Source organism: Panthera uncia, assembly GCF_023721935.1.
Source record: "Panthera uncia isolate 11264 chromosome C1 unlocalized genomic scaffold, Puncia_PCG_1.0 HiC_scaffold_3, whole genome shotgun sequence".
Taxonomy (NCBI): domain Eukaryota; kingdom Metazoa; phylum Chordata; class Mammalia; order Carnivora; family Felidae; genus Panthera; species Panthera uncia.
The window spans coordinates 29,819,277-29,839,605 of NW_026057584.1; the positions used below are offsets into that span (position 1 = coordinate 29,819,277).

Here is a 20,329-nt window from a genome sequence, read left to right on the forward strand (position 1 = left end):
TCTGTATTAAGACCACTGTATTGATTTTAATTCTCACTCCAGTGTGTCATGAGGTTGAGGAGTGTGTGTATTTTTTTTAAACAGTAAGATGTCACCCTGGAAACACTTTAGATATCTGCTGGGTCTGTTAGTTAAAAGGATACGTTTTTATTATTCAATATAAAATAATAATTTTAAATTTAATTACATAATTGAAAAGATAATTTTATATTTAATTATAAATTTAAACAAATTATTGTTATTAATTATTTTAATGTTTATTTACTTTTTTTTAATGTTTATTTGGGGAGACAGAGAGACAGAGTGGGGGAGGGGCAGAGAGAGAGGGAGACACAGAATCTGAAGCAGGTCTCCAGGCTCTGAGCTGGTCAGCACAGAGCCCGACATGGGGATCGAACCCATGAAGTACGGGATCATGACCTGGGCCGAAGTCGGACGCTTGACCGACTGAGCCACCCAGGTGCCCTAATGTTTATTTACTTTTAAGAGAGAGAGACAGAGAGAGAGAGCATGAGTGGAAAGGGGCAGAGAGAGAGAGGGAGACACAGAATCCGAAGCAGGCTCCAGGCTCTGAGCTGTCAGCACAGAGCCCAATGTGGAGCTCGGACTCATGAACCATGAGATCATGACCTGAGCTGAAGTCGGACACTTAACCGACTGAGCCACCCAGGCGCCGCAACAAATGATTTTAAATAAAAGTTGCCTAAGGAGCAATCAGCTTTCTAGATTTGAAAATGAGGTGGGAGGGTACTGGGCAGGGGGATAAAGACGAAAAATTAAAAAGGCTCTTGGTTATACTCTGGTCAATTTGCCTCAACTCGGAGCTGGGAGTAGAAATGTTAAGTACAGTACAGTCAAGTAAAATGTAAAGGGTGCCCTCAAACAACAGCAGCTTGTGTCTCAGGGTGACACTCGCCAGTTGGGACTGAGCCCCTGTTAGCCACCAGCACCATCAGCAAGCCCCAGTGGTTTGCTGGGAGGTCTTGATCATGGGAAGGCTGTTGTTTTGTGGTTAACACTTCCACCCAGCTCCACGTGGGCAAACATCCAAATAAGACGAAACTGATTGCCAGGCTACTGCACTCTATTTCCACATCTGTTTAGGCTCCTCTCGGGTCTTGCTCCAGTCCTGATTTCTGCATTCTGACTCCTGGCTGAGCCGTCTCCCGCAGCTTTATTTATTTCTGGCCTTACTGAGTGAGTGTCGATGCTTTGCTTAAGAACTAAGCTATCTTCTCCGACGCATGGCTTCCTGTAGCCGGCTGACTTCGTTCCTCCACGCGTGGTGGAGCATCAGCTCTCCGGGATTCAAGTCGGCTCTGTCCTGTGTGGTGAGTCCTTCCCTCCGAGGCCCCCAGGAGCAGCTGCACCTCGTTCCTCAAGGTCACTCTATACACTTAATCTCCCAACGGGCTTGCTTCCTGAAGGCTCTGCTGCTCCCTCCCGGAGCCCAGCAACACTACCTCAAGCTTCCCTGGCTCAGCTTTATCCAGATAAACTACTGGGTTGCTGAAACAATTTCAGAATTCTGATTCTCCCAACCTGTAATAAGAAAGAGAAAGTAAGCCAAACAAGTAAAGCCAAATTTCATGTTGACCATAATGACAGGAGTTCATGGTTAGTAGGTATAATTATTAAACTATACCAAAATCATCTTTATTTAAGCTCTTCCTCACTCGTTCTTTCCACAGATATTTATTGGGCCTGTTCCATGTTCTGGGAATTGTTCTTGCAACTAAGGATATAGCGGAGAATTTAAAAAGACAGTTTTGGGGTGCCTGGGTGGCTCAGTCAGTTGAGTGTCTGACCCTTGGCTTCAGCTCAGGTCCTGATCTGATGGTTTTGTGGGCTTGAGCCCTGCATCGGGTTCTGAGCTGACCGTTTGGGGCCTGCTTGGGATTCTCTCTCTCTCTCCCTCTCTCTCTCTGTCCTTCCCCCACTTGTGCTCTCTCTGTCTCTCTCAAAATACATAAATAAACTGAAAAAAGAAAAAAAAGAGTTTTGGGACTCAGAGCTTACACTGTATATCTAATGGGATTTCCTTGAGTGAAGAGGTAAATAATGATTTAAAGAGTGCTACTTTAGGGGTGCTTGGGTGGCTCAGTCGGGTTGAGTGCCTGCTTCGACTCAGGTCATGATCTCAAGGCTCGTGAGTTCGAGCCCTGAGTCAAGCTCTGTGCTGACAGCTCAGAGCCGGAAGCCTGTTTCAGCTTCTGTGTGTGTGTCTCTCTCTGCCCCTCCCCTGCTCACATTCTGTCTCTCTCTGTCTCTCAAAAATAAATAAACACTGACAAAAAATTTTTAAAGAGCGCTACTTTAGACAAGGGCGTCTAATTGGCATGCTGATATGTATTCTCTCATTTAATCATAGATATATTAACCATTCAATTTGTGGCTCCTATCTGAAATCAGTACATCATGCTCCAAAAAGTATAGTCTTGCAAGCCTTAAATACTTGAGCCATAACAAATATCCTAGTCTGTGTATTTTTCCAATTTTTTATGATGACAAATTTCAAACATTCAGAGCAGTTGAAGGAATATCGTGCAGAGAACAATTACATACTTATAATCTAGATTGATGACTAACATTTTGCTGTATCTGGTTGACCTATAATTATTTATGTATTTTAAATGTATTATTTGAAGATAGTTTCAAGCTTGCAAAAAACTTGCAAGAAGATGGCAAAGAATTCTTTCAAATCCCTTTTACCTATTGTTAAAATTTTGCTCCATTTGTTTTTATATTCTGTGTATGCGTCCATGTAGTTTTCCTGAGAGGAAGTTGCACAACTCATGCCCCCTTCTCCTCATATATATATATTTTAATGTTTATTTGTTTTTGAGAGAGAGGGAGAGGGAATCAGAGGATCTGAAGCAGGCTGTCCTATGTGGGGCTAGAACTCACGAACTGCGAGATCATGACCTGAGCCGAAGTCAGACAGTTAACTGAGCCATCCAGGTGCCCCTACCTATATATTTTAGTGTCTATTTCCTAAGAACAAGGACATTCTTCCACATAACCATTGCATATTAATAATTAGAGGAAATTTAAGTTGATGCAGTACTGTCAGCCAACCTCTAATCCATGTTCCAGTTTTGTCAGTTGATCTAATAATGTTCTTTTGGGCCTTTTATTTTTCTCTCGTATAGGATGCAGTCAGCATCAGATGTTACATTTACTTGCCATGTCTCTTTAGTCTTTTAATCTGGAACATTTCCATAGCTTTTCTTTGTCTTTGATGACATTGACATTTTTGAAGAAAACAGAACATAAAAAAAAAAAGTTCCTTATTTGGAGGTTGTCTGATGTCTATCATGTGTCATAGTTTGGGTTCTTCTAAAAGAAGACTCAGGGACAGCTTAATGATCGGATATGAGGCTGTGCCCTTAGGATCCATTCCTGTGTGTAGAAGGTGGAGAGACAACTGGGCAGGGGGAGAAATTGAGCTGCAAAGGTAGGACCGTCTCCATAGGTGGACCTGGGAAGCTAAAATGGACCCGTAAGAATTATCCCCCACTGGGGCATGATGGCCAGGCCTTCCTACTTCCATTTCAGCCATCACTGGAGGTGAGCCACTCTAGAAGGGCATGGCCCTGGGAAGGGAACTCTGTGTAGTAACAGCAGTCCCTGAAGGGCTGCTAATTGGACGCTGTTTCTTTTTTTTCTTTTTTCTTTTTTTTTTTTAATTTTTTTTTTTGGACGTTGTTTCTTGATGGCTCCCCAGGAGCTAGGGCAACATTTTACCTGGAAAGGGGACCTAGACTGTGCCATAAGTATACCTCAATTAAAAAAAAAAAAAAAAAGATAGGAACACCTGCGTCTGACTCTTGGTTTTGGCTCAGGTCATGATCTCACCGTTGGTGGGTCTGAGCCCCACGTGAGGTCCCGCACCGACAGTTGGAGCCTGCTTGGGATCCTTCTTGGGATTCTCTCTCTCTCTGCCCCTCCACTGCTTGTGCTCTCTCTCTCTCTCTCTCAAAATAAATAAACAAACACAAAAAGATAAACAAAAAAAATGTTTCATCACTAGTCACAGATTACTTTTTTTTGATCTTTTTTCCCCATTTTCTTTAAAGTTTATTTATTTATTTTGAGAGAGTAGGGGGGGCACAGAGAGAGGGTGAGAGACAGAATCCCAAGCAGGCCCTGCACTGTCAGCGTAGAGCCCAACTCGGGGCTCAAACTCACAAACCGTGAAATCATGACCTGAGCTGAAAACAAGAATCAGTCGCTCAGCTAACTAAACCACCCAGGCCCCTCCGTCTTTTTTTTTTTTTTTTTTTTTTTTTTAAAGAAAGCTCTACATTTAATGTGGGGCTTGAATTCATGACCCCAGATCAAGAGTTGCATGCTCTACTGAAAGCCAGCCGGGCGCCGCTCTGTTCTCTTAAAAAAATTTTTTTTAATTAAGGTTATTTATTTATTTTGAGAGAGAGAGAGAGAGAGAGAATCCGAAGCAGAGCCCAACGTGGGGCTCAAACTCACAAACCATGAGATCATGACCTGAACCCAAATCAAGAGTCAGACCCTTAACTGACTGAGCCAGCCAGGCGCCCCTCTTTTCTCTTTTAACATGGAACTATCTTTCTATTTGTTTTTCCTTGACAAAGACTAATCAGACCAGGCCTGATGTCTTGAAGAACGTTCCTATTTTTCAGTGTTTTTCAAATTTGAGTCTTGTGACTTAATGTCACAAGAACTGAGGAAAATAACACAGTTTGCTTTTAATTCGATGATTTTAAGTATTAATACAGATAAAGTAATTTTTTAAGATATGCACTACCTTTGCTAGAAAGCCATTGAAGGCCTGCTTTTATATTCATTATTAATAAAGGAGAGTCTTAGAGAAGTAAAGAGATAAAATGATTTATTACACCAAATTTATTACACATATTTAAAATTGAGTTAACACAGTATCTGTGTGTGTGAGTATACATAGCCAGATACTATTTAACCTTCACATTTTCTTCTCTAACAAAGAATGAAAGAAAAAGCTGCTTTGTTGGTTTTTTTTTTTTTTTTGTAATTTGCAAGTGAAAACAGGAAATGAAAGAATCATATTATCTTGTCCCATCATATTATGTTGTACCATAATCACATTATATTATATTGTTACTAAAGCTTCTTTAGTCCCTTAAATGTAGCACTCATTATAAGCAGCTCTAATCCTCTTAAAATATTATGACTCATTCATTATAACAAATTAAGGAAGACATGAGACACAAGGATCTTTTCAGATTATTTCCAGACAAGCTTCTTTAACTAATGTCCCTCAATTGAGCTAGTTATAAGTTTTCTGATGGAAAAGAATTACCTCTGCTAGGTATTAGTCAAATGCTTTCAAAATTTGTCAATGGCCACCACCATGACAAAGGGACAGGGGTATCTTCCTTTCTCCTCCCTACTTTCTTCTATCCCTCCTTTGTCCTTTTTCCCCTGTCTTTAATAGAAAGAATTCACTGCTAAAACTATATGATAGTGCTCATTTTCCACTCAAACTAAGATATATCCCATAAACATTAAAGGAAGTGGGAAATCTTCAATATAGGAGCCACAAGTGCATATGAGATAAATATAAAGCTACAGACTTGCTACTGTTACGTGTAGGATAAAATATAATACAGATTTGGTCAACTTTGCCTATTTTGAGCCTATATATTTTGATTCAGCATCATTCCTTGAATATTCATTGTGTTTAAGTCCCTAAACTGGACCCTCTGATGAGTCACAAATTTGATTGACTGGTTGATTGATTCACTTATTTATTCATTCATTCACTTTTATAGGTCTCTACAACTAAAGCAAGTTTAGGAAGAAGAAGGTGGTGGAAAACTATGTGTGTTTCCATAGGAGCTTAACTAGTAAGTGGGCTACATTATTATTCTTAGATTCCATAAGCCTAATTTTTAAAAGAACACCATGCTATTTGAGGCACGTGGTTCTCATATGCACAAAATATGCCTATTCAAACTCCTTATTCAGGTGACATGAGCAAAAATAGCAGAGTAAGGACCTCTGAAAGTTCTCTCCTCCACAAAGCAACAAGAAGCTGGCAAAATGGTCACATTCAACTTTTACATAACTCTGATATTTACCCAAAAGCTTGCAACAATCTGGGAGTGTTCATTAAAAACAAACAAGGGGTTGCCATTTGTAACTATGTGGATGGAACTGGAGGGTATTATGCTAAGAGAAATTAGGCAGAGAAAGACAAAAATCATATGACTTCACTCATATGAGGACTTTAAGAGACAAAACAGATGAACATAAGGGAAGGAAAACAAAAGTAATATAAAAACAGGGAGGGGGACAAAAGAGACTCATAAATATGGAGAACAAACTGAGGGTTACTGGAGGGGTTGTGGGAGGGGGGATGGGTTAAATGAGTAAGGGGCATTAAGGAATCTACTCCTGAAATAATTATTGCACTATATGCTGACTAATTTGGATGCAAATTAAAAAAAATAATAAAAACAACAAAAAAAAAACCCAAAAAACAAACAAGGGGTGGCGTGCCTGGGTAGCTCAGTCGGTTAGGCAACCCATTTCTGTCAGGTCATGATCTCACGATTTGTGGGTTTGAACCCCGCATCAGGCTCTGTGCTGACAGCTCAGAGCCTGGAGCCTGCTTCGGATTCTGTGTCTCCCTCTCTCTGCCCCTCCCCAGCTTGCCCTCTGTCTCTTTCTCTTTTTCTCTAAAAAATGAGTAAACATTAAAAAAATTGAAATAAACAAACAAACAAGGCCACCTAGGTGGCTCAGTGGGTTAAGCATCTTGACTTTGGCTCAGGTCACGATCTCACAGTTCTGTGAGTTCGAGCCCTGCACAGGGGGCTCTGTGCTGACAGTTCAGAGCCTGGAGCCGGCTTCAGATTCTGTGTCTCCCTCTCTCTCTGCCCTTCCCCAACTCGCACTCTGTCTCTCTCTGTCTCTCAAAAATGAATTAAAAAATTTTTTTTAAATAAAGATACATAAAAACAAACAAAAACAACAAAATTCAAAACTACTCAATCACAGTAAAAGAAGTGAGCTGTGTGGCATTTTTAACTTGCCCTGGTCTCATCCTGCTTTGCAATATTCTTGAAAACCAGCAGCCTGCATTCGTTCTCCATGAAGACTAGCAAGCAGCCAGGCAGCAACTGAAAGGAATAGAAAGCAGTTGTGGAAATCCTTCAAAGCTTCATCCCCAGAGAACTGTTCTATGACCTGTCTGGTGGCTTCTTGGAAAAACTCACTTGCAAGACTATCTATATTTGACCTAAGTCAGCTCACCTACTGTGAAAAGCTTTTTCCCCAGAAGCATTTGTCAAAAATAATAACAGGCAGTTACTTAGCTTTTCAGCTGCCTGAGGTGATGGACACCAGTGGAGGGAAAGCATTAGACTAACCAAAAGCTTTAAAAGAAAGACTGAGGAATGAGACATACAGAGAGGCCTTGAAGAGCTCTGATGTGTACCTGAGAATCCAGAAGGCCACATGCAAGAATAGGCTATGCTCATGCCTGGGGTTCTGTGCATGGCCAAGAAAGCCAGGAAAAGGCCCTAAGCTTTCACCTCTGGATGACCTTGAAGGTTCTGCAAGCAGAAAATAGAGGCTAAAGCAGAGGTGAAAAGTGTGCCCCCAACATGCAGACAGAGCCCCTCACCAAAACCTGGGAGACTTATTGGTTCCAGGCATTTAAGGAAATTTCCAGGTTCTACATTATATATTCTGAGCTTTGCATGGTGGTGACAACAAAGGAAAGGTTGCATAAGCCATGGGACAGTCTACAGTTTTGATGTCTCTCTGGATTCCTGATCCCTCCATTTCAGTTCAGGCCACTAAGAATTTTCCTTTCTTTCTTGCCAGTTCAGCCATACATTTAAAAAGATGATTTTTGGGGACACCTGGGTGGCGCAGTCGGTTAAGCGTCCAACTCTTGATTTCAGCTCAGGTCATGATCTCGCGGTTCCTGAGTTTGAGCCCCACATCGGGCTCTGCACTGATGGTGCAGAGTCCACTTGGGATTCTCTCTCTGTCTCTCTGTCTCTGTCTCTCTATCTGCTCCTCCCCCTCTTGCATGTGCACGGTCTGCCTCAAAATAAATAAATAAGCTTTAAATAAATAAAACTTTGTCAGCACAGAGCCCGATGCTAGGCTCGAACCCACAAACTCACGAACCCACAAACCATGAGATCATGACCTGAGCTGAAGTTGGATGCTTAACTGACCGAGCCACTAGGTGCCCCTGTTTAATCTAGTGTTTTTAGAGGTTTTGTAGTGAAAAGTGCTTTAAAAATATCCGGAGTAGCTGGAGTACCATACTGCCAGCAACATAACTCCACCAAGCTTTTGAGTTACTAATAGCCTTCCTAAGAATGTTCTACCTACAGGGTCACTTCACAACTGAACGAATGTATTAAGGCACAAAAAGTTATGTAGACCGCAGTGACTACATTGTTGGAGAGTTCCATGGTCTTTTTCTGCTATTCAGCTTCAGAGCCAGGCTCGAACCAGCTCCTTTTCTCTCCTTATCTTTGAGGGGCCCCACCAACTCAGACACCTTCTGCTCCCGCCATAGCTGACTCTGCCCACTTCTCTTGTTGCACATCTCTCCAACTGCCATACTCTTTGCTCCACAAACATTTAGTTTTATCTTCAATCTTTTACTGTTAATCGCTAGAAGAGAATAGCAAATAACAGAAACACGGTCAATATGAGAAATTTACAAGCATTTCATAATTTTACGAAAGGTCTTAGAATCATGGTCCTGATTTCCTTCTAGAATGAGTTTTTGTCCTTCTGATTTTATTCTTTTAGGGAGTTGTTCTGTATTTAGGTGAAGGCCCCAGGGATCCTGTTTTCAAAAATGACCCTTCTTCCTCAATTGAAGGCACACGGGTCTGTGGATGCTATCACGGCAGAACAATATGTATCCTCTCTTCTCCAGAAGACATTTGGTACCTCTGAGAATCGCCAGATTGAATTATCCCCAAATCAGTCATCCTTTGTCCTGATCAGGAATACTATGGCCATTATTTATAATCCTATTATTAGATGATCAAAACACCCACATATAACCTAGACTTTGATAGTGGTCCTACTTTTAACCACCTGGTTAACACAAGGCTTCATTCCCTTCTGCAACATTGATTCCATAATATGTTAGGGCTTTTTCCTCTTCGCCTTTTATTTTTTAGCCTTTTCCCCTATTTTCCATCTTATTGTCTCTCTGTGCTACATTTTAGGTACCTGCTTCAGATATATCTTCTTTTTTTTTCTTTTTAAGTTTATTTATTTATTTTGAGGGAGAGACAGCACAAGTAGGGGAGGGGCAGAGACAGAGGGAGAGAGAGAGTCCCAAGCAGGCTCTGCAGTGGCAGAGAGAGAGGCTCGAACCCATGAAACCATGAGGTCATGACCTGAGCCAAAATCAAGAGTCAGACGCTTAACTGACTGAGCCACCCAGGCGCCCCCAGATATATCTTCAGGTTTACAGTCTCCCTTTGGCTGAGTCTACCCTATTATTTTATGCATCCAATAACATAAATTTCAATATTAACTTTGTAATTTCTAGAAGTCCTGCATGGTTCTTTATAAAACTTTCTTGGCCCAAAGTAAATGTTCTCCCTAAAATCCTAGTAATATTAGTGCTTCTGTCTTTAGTATTTAGGTATTTATTTCGACCCATCCTCCTCAGCATTCAGATATTTATAAGTGCTCCACTTTACGTTTTTTTCATGTATAAAACGAAAGGAGTAGATTTAAATTGTCTCTGACATCTCATTTCACTTTAATAGACTACAATTCTGTGATCTTTAGCCATACTAACTTCACTGTCTTTCTTTCTTTCTTTTTCTTTTTAATGTTCATTCATTTATTTTGAGAGAGAGGGAGTGGGAGAGGGGCAGAGAGAGAGAGAGTCCCAAGCAGGCTCCACACTGTCAGCACAGTCCCTGACGCAGGGCTCAGTCCCGCAAACCATGAGATCATGACCTAAGCTGAAATCAAGAGTCCTACACTTCACTGACTGAGCCACCCGGGTGCCCCTACTTCACCTTCTTCCAAAGAGATTAAAAAATAGAAATTGGTTTGTAAAGGGAGCACTCCCATTTCCCCAACAAAAAATGGCAAGTTGCAACAGATGAAAAGAAATAGACATGGCAGTCACATCTTTGGGAGTCAAAATGAGAAATAAGAAAAGTGTTTCCCTTCACAGTACATTACACGTGAAAGAAATTTTATACTGTCCTCTCCTTTTATCCTTCATGCCACCCCACCCCTCCAAGAACGCTTAGTGAAGGCAGCACAGCATATATTCATTGATTGGGAAATTACCGCTAAGCCACAGAATCAGAACTGTACATTCTGACCAATGGCCAGGAGAGCCATCGAACTGTATCCGGTACGACGTTAGAGTAACCCAAACAGAGAGTTTCAGGGTTGGCGGGACTTTAGACATCATCAAGCCCAGTCACACTGAATTCCTGGTGTCCTCCCACAAAATCCTCAGTTTGTGGTTGCCTCATTAAACATCTCCAAGTATGAGAAATGTGCCATCATCTGACCCAGTTCTGTACTAGTATGAAAGCTCCACGGGTTCTGTTCACCACCAGTCACTACTCTTTCTTCAGGGCCCACAACACATAGCAGATGCTCAATAAATATTTTAAAAAATGTTTTCTGATAAAGGGCGCCTGGGTGGCTCAGTCGGTTTAATTAAGCGTCTGACTCTTGACTTCGGCTCAGGTCAGGATCTCACAGTTGGTGAGATCGAGCCCTGCGTTGGGCTCTGCGCTGACAGCATGGAGCCTGTTTGGGCCCTCTCTCCCTCTCTCTCTGCCTCTCTCTCTTTCACTCAAAATAAATCAAAATAAACATTAAAAAATAATTTTTTTTGAGAAATATTTTTTAAATGAATAAATGCCAATTTTTAACCACTATAGTCTTCAGAAAGTTTGCCTTCTGTTGAGCTCAAATATCTTTTTCTCTCGTGTCCTTAGTTTTGCTCTCCAGCCAGATAAATTTCCCTCATCTGCATACCAGACCTTGACCCGCTTGAAAAAGTGATCCTACCCAGGGGCGCTTGGCTGGCTCAGTCAGAAGAGCATGCCACTCTTGATTTGGGGTCGTGAGTTCGAGCCCCATGTTGGGTGCAGAGATTACTAAAAAAATAAATTAAAAAAAGGTTATCCTGTTCTTTCTTTTCCAGAATAAATAGCTTCCACCAATTCATTCAGTGTTCCTCAACATGATACAGTTTTAAGCTTTCCCTCCATCCTGTTCTCTCTTTTCTGGACATGCTCCAGTTTACCATTGTTCCTCTTAAACTGTAATTCTCAGAAAAGAATACAACAACCCCGGGTGCAACCTGACCAGTTCAAGCAGAGTTGGACAAACTCTCCCTCAATTCTATTAAAACAGCTCGAGGGCAAAATCACAGGGGTTTTTGTTTGTTTGTTTTTCTTCTTTCTTTCTTTTTTTTTTAAGCAGTCACATCCCTTTTTTTTTTTTAACGTTTTATTTATTTTTGAGACAGAGAGAGACAGAGCATGAACGGGGGAGGGGCAGAGAGAGAGGGAGACACAGAATCAGAAGCAGGCTCCAGGCTCTGAGCCATCAGGCCAGAGCCCGACGCGGGGCTCGAACTCACGGACCGCGAGATCGTGACCTGAGCTGAAGTCGGCTGCTTAACCGACTGAGCCACCCAGGCGCCCCAGTCACATCCCTTTCTTGATTCACATTGAGCTCACGGTCAAGGAGAAATCTTGTGTTGGTGCAGAAATTTAGCACGTCTAAATGTTGGAACCCGTTGCCCCAGGACACTAGTCTCCATGCCTTTGGCGAGTGCCACACACTGTGGAAATGTGAGTGGAGGTGGTTGAGTGGGACCTTGCCCAGGTGGGCTACATCGACTCCCTTCTCTTGGGTGATAAGAAGGCACCCGGGTGGCTCAGGTGGTTAAGCGCCCGACCATTGACTTCGGCTCAGGTCATGATCTCACGGTTTGTGAGTTTAAGCCCTGCATTGAGCTGTCAGCGCAGAGCCTGCTTGGGATTCTGTCTCCCTGTCTCTGCCTCTCCCCCACTTGCTCTCTCTCTCTCTCTCAAATTAAATAAAAATAAACTTTAAAAAAAAGTATATTTTTTAAAAAAGCCCTGCAAAAGCCATTAGTCCATCTTCTGTATCTCTTTGATGTAGGCTTACCAGATCCATCTTAGGAAAAAACTTCAGGGCCCATAACTGCTACCTAAGCACATTACCAGCTAGGAAAACCTGTCAGAGAAGATGATTTGCTTTGTACAGTAACTGACATAAAGTTCAACGTGGGTGTTGCTTAACAAGTGAATTCTGAAGTGAGAGAAGAGAGAGAATTTCTAACGAACATTCTGGACACTGCCTTATGGTCTCATTTTCCAGGTGTGTATGGTGGAATTTGATTTTTGAGAAGTAATAGAAAGGCCATTCTGGATATCTCTTTTCAGAACCTTCAAAATTTTATTATCTTAATGGAGACAAAACTAAAGTGTCTTCAACTCAAGCTATCTATGATTACTGTTAATGTGATTCTGTATGGCGGTTTTGAGGATGAATGTAGCAGTCAGAGAAAGACAAATGCCATATGATTTCACTCATATGTGGAATTTAAGAAACACAACAGATGAACATAGGGGAAGGGAAGAAAAAATAAGATGAAAACAGAGAGGAAGGCAAACCATAAGAGACTCAGATACAGAGAACAAATTGAGGGTTGCTGGAGGGGTGTTGGGAAGGGGGAGGGGGTAAGTGGGGGATGGGTAGGGGGAGGAGCTAAATGGGTGATGGGCATTAAGGAGGGCACCTGTTAAGATGAGCACTGGGTGTTATATGTAAGTGATGAATCACTAAATTCTACTCCTGAAACCATAATTACACTATATGTTAACTAGGATTAAATTAGGGAAAAAAAGATGAATTTAAAATTGCCGTGTCTTTTCTGCTTTTAATAATTTTTGATAGTTGGACTTTAGACTTAAAATAGTTTGTCTGACTTTGTCTTGTTAGAGAAAATCTGTGATGAACAGAAAAGATACAGGAACCTGTTCTAAAAGTAGAATTAAAAATTTTTTTTTTATTATTATTATATCAAGTGTTTTGTTACTGAGTTCCTTCCAAGTTCCTTGCCAGGAGATTAACTGCTTGTGTTATATTTCAATGAAGATATATTATGTTACTTGGATAGGTGCTGATTTGAGTACCTGTGAAACCCTTGGCTTTTGAGTTATCGAAAGTACTGAGCAGTAGGAACAGTGGATATATACATACGTCCATTCTTTCTCATGAGCCACCATGCTTAATGACCTTCACAAGACCCCATTTCTTTTCCTCAAGTACTACACCTCTGTTTCTGGGTCAGCATGAGTCCTATCAAATATGAAAGAAAGATACTAAATAAATGCAAATTCTTTTACTGTATAGTTACTAGGTCCGGGACCAATTTACAAAAATAATGTAGTTAAGAGGCCTCAGAAGTGGTTCTTTCCTCTCTCTTTTCTACCGCTCTAGAGCGTTAAGTAAACGGAAAAGATGCCAATTATAAAATGAGCCAAGAACAAGGGAAAGCTCTTAAAATACAGTCATAAGTTTTACCACTGAACTGCAATCTATTGCTTCCTTCCTTCCTCCCTTATTCCTTCCTTCTACCCTCTCTTCCTTCTCTCCTTCCTTCCTTCTCTCCCTCCTTCCTCCCTCCTTCCTTCTTTCCTTCCTTCCTTTTGTCCTTCCTTCTTTTTCTCTTTCTTTCTTAGTCAAGGAAAGAAAAGGAGAAAATATAAATGCTTTCTCTCCTTACCTTCTAGCTATGCAAACTTAGGCAGAAAGAACTAGTTAGGAAGTGGAGATTCTATTTCTCCTGCAGCTCTCCAGCTGTTTTGGGTACGGTTGCATGTTTATAATTTTTTTCTCCCAGATGTTACATTTTATAAAATCTGACTCATTAGGGTGGTACTAGTATCTTTAGATGGAAAGAAATCCCTGAGGGCTGGATGATTACACAAGTCTGCTTCACTAAAGACCTGAAATATTTGAATAGAATATTTCCCAGAAAAAAAAAAAAAAAGAAGCAATTAGAATTTGCCATAATTAAATAAATCAAAGAGCAATGATTTCAAATTCCTTTTTTTTTTTTTATGGGAAGAATGAAGGACGGATAATATTCTTGTTTGGGGAGGCTTGATTTTTATTTGCAGAATGTTTTTAATTTGTGTGGACTTTTCGTTTTGGAACTTGGTCTATAATTTTGTTTCTGTGTGCAACAAAAAACCCCCACATTTATTAGAAGACACTTTTCGAATGCCCACTCTGTGCAAAGCACCAGATTTGGTGCTACTTGGAGTAGTAAAAGACCTAGAATACACTGTCTTGCCATCTTTCAGCTTCTCATAAAAGTCTACAATTAAATGTCACCGGGGCGCCTGGGTGGCTCAGTCAGTTGAGCGTCTGACTCTTGGTTTCAGCTCAGGTCGTGATCCCGCCGTTTATGGGTTTGAGCCCCACGTCAGGCTCCGCGCTGCCAGTGCAGAGCCTGCTTGGGATTCTCTCTTCCTCTCTCTCTCTCTTTCTGTGCCCCCTGAGCACTCTCTCTCTCTCTTTTTCTCACAAATGATTAAATAAACTTAAAAAAAATTTTTTAAATAAAATTAGATGAGATGCCTGGGATCCCAAATGGGAAGGGGACTCATCCAAAGTCCTGCATCTGGTGACACACAGAACTAAGACTTGGTGTCTCCTTAGTTCCAGTGCTCTTTCAACACACCAGGCTACTTAGTACCTGCGGACTTAAATGGCAGGGCCAGCACCAGGGTGAGTCAACTGATGCAAAATTGTACAAAGTACCAAAAACTGCATTAATCAAAATGAATGCAAAAAAAAAAAAAAATCTGCTGAACAAAATACCAAAATTTTAAGTGAAGTCAGGATCTGGCCCTACACTTGTCTGACCCCGCCTCACTTGCCTCACCCTAATCTTGGCCCTGTGCCGTGCAATCTGAACTTTTGGGTGGACCAAGGGGGACAAACGATAAGGAAACATTCCCATAAGTGGGATAATTGTAAAGTATTATTGTAATTGTAAGTTGCAAAGGAGTCCCTGAATTAATTTATAGAGTGAGATATCCAGATGTTCAGAGATAGATCACAAACTATCCACAGTAGTGTATTGAGGTAAATGGCTCTCATTTGTTTTAATAAGAAACAGACTGTAGGGCGCCTGGGTGGCTCAGTCGGTTGAGTGTCAGATTTCGGCTCGGGTCATGATCTCACAGCTCGTGAGTTTGAGCCCCGTGTTGGGCTCTGTGCTAACAGCTCAGAGCCTGGAGCCTGCTTTGGATTCTGTGTCTCTGTCTCTCTCTGCCCCTCTCCTGCTTGTGCTCTCTCTGTCTCAATAAATAAAGAAACATTTGAAAAACTAAAAAAAGGGGGCGCCTGGGTGGCTCAGTCAGTTGAGTGTCTGACTTCGGCTCAGGTCATGATCTCGTGGTTTACGGGTTCGAGCCCTGCGTCGGGCTCTGTGCTGACAGCTCAGAGCCTGGAGCCTGCTTCAGATTCTATGTCTCCCTCTCTCTCCGCCCCTCTCCCTTCACACTCTGTCTCTCTCTCCTTCAAAAATAAATAAACGTCAAAAAAAATTTTTTTTAAATAAAGAAAGAATGGTGTTAAAGACCCCTTCTTTGTGCGTGCATCAGTGCCTTCTGGAACATCCCCAACCAGCAGCCTGGCTGTGCCGAGCCCCCTTAGTGCCCACCCAATGCGACGTATCTGTTTGCTCCATTTGCTGTTTGGTAGATTTTTTAACATTCTCTGTTTTGAACAGCTATAAATTCTTGCTTCTACTAAGCCAAATTTTCTTGGCTGTTATGCCAACATTTTTTTGTCTTAGCTCCAACATGAGAAACACAGTAATGTCTTACTTTTTCCTCATCTTAAAGTATGTGAAGACAGCTATCAGACTCCTTCAGTTTTCCCTTCTCACTGGTTTCCTCCAGCCATTCCAGCAAAGATGTAACTTTTCAAGTGCCCTCAGTCTCCTAGGTCCTTCCTTTTACACGGCTTTCACCCTCCGGTGGTCTTTTCAAAATCTGTTTTGCCGACCTCAACAAACTACTCCTGATACAGATTGACCATGACAAAGTGGAGAGCTGAGGTTGCCAGCTTTGCAGTTATTAGCATGAAATAATTTTAAATGTTCATGACGAATGGCTCCAAACCATCAAAATAATGATTCTGGCACCCAACTGTTTGGTAATGACCGACTGGAAAGACTTTCAACTTAGGCTTTATTTTATCTTCCACGACTACACTTTATCCCACACTCCCTCCTACGTCCTCCCTGTTTGGGGGGTGGGGGGGTGGGGAGGCAAAGCTATTGTCAGGCATTATATAAATGTATATTGTAAGGCATAATCTTCCATGAATGGGAGGAAGTTCTAGCACCGTTGCCCTTCCCACCACCCCGCACATTTTTGCTGTCGTGTTGAAAAAAACATTACTGTTGCAACCAAAACCAGTTTCTCTTCCACCTCCGAGACCAAGTTCACTTACTACCTCTCTGAATGATAAACAGTATTGTTTTGTGAAATGGCTGCAACTTCGGTCTATTCTACAAGTCCCTTGACTTTTGTTCCTTCTCCTGCAGGAGACTAGCCTTCTTTTTCCTTCACAAAGGAAATATCTTAATATAAATTAAAATAAGAATCCAATGGCTGCCCAGTCTCCACCCTAAACCCAGTATTGCCCCTATTCTGTAAATGTCATTGACAATATGTGATTGAGAAGCAAAATGTCTTTAGTGCCAAGTAATGATGAAATAGAATAGCAAACAGGTATGGTAGCTGCAGACTTCCACTGTGTGGCCCAGACTTTTCTGAATTTAAACCATGGGTGGTATCTATTTATGAAAAGTTATGTACTCTGTGAGGTGCTCTAAAATCCATTCTTCAGGAGACATAACACTGCCGGGAGACACTAAAAAAGGATTAAAGCTTTGGTGTTGATTGTTTATATGAATGAAAATATCCCAAAACTGGGAAAACTTGGATCTCCAGTAGTGGTCTAGTCATATGCTTTACAAAAATAAGGTTACACAAGTCCTGTGCCATCAAGGTTTTCTTTTTTTATTTTTATTTTTTGACGTTTATTTATTTTTGAGACAGAGAGAGACAGAGCATGAACAGGGGAGGGTCAGAGAGAGGGAGACACAGAATCCGAAACAGGCTCTGAGCTGTCAGCACAGAGCCCGACGCGGGGCTCGAACTCACGGACCACGAGATCATGACCTGAGCCAAAGTCGGCCGCTTAACCGACTGAGCCACCCAGGCGCCCCAAGGTTTTCAAATTCAGTACCCATATTCTTTCTGCTAAAAAATTACTTGAAAAATCCCTTTTCAAAGAAATACTGATTTGAGGAATTCTCTTTGCTGTGACTAAGGCTTTGAAACATTACATTATTGATGATGGTGATTCTCCCAGACTCTGAATAAAATTTGGAAAAAAGTGAGATAAAGACCTAGACTATGTTGGGGTACCTGGCTGGCTTAGTTGGTAGGGCATGTACGTCTTGATCACAACTCTTGATCTCAGGGTCATGAGTTTGAGCCCCATGTTGGGCATAGAGCTCACATTAAAAAAAGAAAGAAAGAAAAATGTAAAAGACCTAGACTATATCTTTATTCAGAGGTAAATAAGTAGCTTTATAAACGAGAGAAGTAAGAAGACTATAATGCTCTATGGTATTCTATTTTTTCACCACTCTTGGCCAGATTTGGGGATAATAATGGCAGCCCCCAACTCAAACACCTTCAGAAAAGAGGAATCTAACAATGTGTGAACTCCATACAGATTCAATATTTTGAAAAATAAGAAGCCCACAAAACAAAACAAGTGTTTGTTTATTTATTTATATTTTTTAAAGGTTTTATTTATTTAAGTAATCTCTGCACTCAACATGGGGCTCCAACTCAGGACCCCGAGATCAAGAGTCGAATGCTCTTCTTTTTTTAAATGTTTGTTTATTTTTGAGGGAGATAGAGCGTGCAAGCAGGGGAGGGGCAGAGAGAAAGGGGGACAGAGGGTCCGAAGCAGGCTCTGCGCTGACAGTAGAGAGCCTGATGCGGGGCTCAAACCCACGAACCTCGAGGTCATGACCTGAGCCAAAGTCGGACACTCAACCGACTGAGCCACCCAGGTGCCCCAGGAGTCGAATGCCCTTCTCACAGGAGCCAGCCAGTTTCCCACTCTGGTTAGTCCTGAACTGGTGATAATCCATAGCTACAATTACTGAACACGCTTAATGTGCCAGGTACTGAGCCAAACCACCTTTTGAGGACTTCCTTTTGTGATTATCACAGCAACCCTATGAGTTAGTGCTATTACTATGCCCATTTGTCAAATGAGGAAACTGAGGTTTTGAGGGAATCGCTGATTTGTCTAAGATACCACAGCTAGGAAGAGATGGGACTGGGATCTGACAACAGGCATTCTGATTCCAGAGCCCATAGACCACTTTATTGCTGGATATTTATTTCTTTATTAACTTCTTTGTGAGAGAGAGAGAGCACAAGAGTAAGCGGGGCCGGGGCAGAGAGAGAGAATCTCAAGCAGGCACTATGCAGCACGCCCAACGTGGGACTCAGTCCTGTGACTCTGGGATCCTGACCTGGGCGGAAATCAAGAGTCGGATGCTCAACCGACTGAGCCGCCCAGGTGCCCTTATTGCTGGATATTTAAATTATATCTGTGTGTTAATTAGCTGAAAGTCTTGCAAAGAAATTAAGCCTAAAAGTTTCTCCTTGACCCAAAGTTAACCATTCTCTGTTTTCTCGCAGTCCACAGGGCCATACGGATTGCACAAATCTGGATATTAACTTCTGGGTGGAGCATTAAAACACCTGAAACGTAAGTAGGCATTGACTTTTCAAATATGTGCTTCGTCTTCTTCAACTGTCCAAGTGAAGCGTGGGGGTTACACTTCTAGTCAGCCGGCAAGTGCCTTTTATGAAAAGACCTTGATCCCAACAGAACGAAATAGGTATCATTTCATTTCCACTCAATTCACTTGTGTTTTTTTTTTCCCATAAAGGAAGAACTCTCTCCCAACCCCACTGCCTTTAAAAGTGAATAAAACATCTGTATGCCTAAAATTAGTTGGCTCTTCTGTCTGAGGTTGACCTTAATGCCAGCTGAATAAAAAAGTTATTGTGAAGGTTATACGCAGTTTAGCTAGGCTTCCTGAAAGCTTCTATTAATTTCCGAAGTGAACGTCTCTCAAACGATGTCTCCCTCATCTTTATTCTCACTCTCATGCCTAAGGCCCTTCCCTCTTTGTCTTCAATCGTGGCAACATTCTCCCAAACTGCTGCCGGATGATCCTTACAAAAACAAAGCTTTGGCGATGTCACTCCCAGCTACACACATTTTTATTCGTTCCCAACTGGCAATGGAATGAAATCCAAATACTTAAGCACGACATTCAAAGGCCTTCATTACCAGAACACTCCCCTTCTTTGAGCCAAACCAAAATACTCCCAGCCTCCTAGTATGCCAAGGACTATCGTTATTTATCTTCGTGTCTGACATTAAGTAGTAGCAAACGACATAGGAACGACAGATAGGCAAGATGCTTCTCTATTAGGGTGTGTGTCATGCCAGGGCTTGGGATGGGAGAAACTCTGTGGCAATCACTATTCTACCACCTCCCAAACAGCAGGAGCCATCAGTCTCACGCCCAGCCTTTAATTTCCATTTAAACTTCCCTGGCTTCCCTTAAACAATCAACAGGTGCCTTTAAAAAACTTGGCCATACTTCAACATCTTCCAAGCAGAGACTGTTCATCCAAAGGGTAGCAAAATACTCTACTCGTGTCGGACATCTTGGGTATAATCTGGGGTGTGGTATAGAGTTTACATTTGATAGCTAGTGGAAAATACTGAGCAATGCTCCCAAATAACTCCCCCCAGCTCCCCTCCCTCCCCCGCCCACTGACACACACATACACATATGCTTTTCAAAAAAAAATCTCTCTTCCCTAAGAAGACAGCCCTTGAAAAATAAAGTTTTGCTGGGTCACCGATCTGTGGTTTTCACCGGAGTTTCTCTGTCGTGTCCATTGATCTGTTCCACTCATTTCTGTCATTCATTCAGAAGCAAAATACATGTTCCCTCAAGGTTTTCAAAGGAGACACATTCAGCTCTTCAGTTCTTTTTTACCAGGTTTTTAGGGGACCCTACACGGGCAATCCACATAGACAAAGATCAACAACACCATATCCTTCTCTCTGTTCAAAGGAGTTTAGAGACTAAATTCTCTTAAGA

At 41.7% G+C, this 20,329-nt stretch overlaps 1 long non-coding RNA gene across 1 annotated transcript; it reads left to right on the forward strand.

The window, feature by feature from the left end:
• Positions 1–1,011: 1,011 nt before the first annotated feature.
• On the forward strand, positions 1,012–20,329 carry LOC125911277 (uncharacterized). Its single transcript, XR_007454308.1, has 3 exons — positions 1,012–1,331; positions 5,790–5,864; positions 18,843–20,329. It is a non-coding gene; the product is annotated as an uncharacterized LOC125911277 (long non-coding RNA).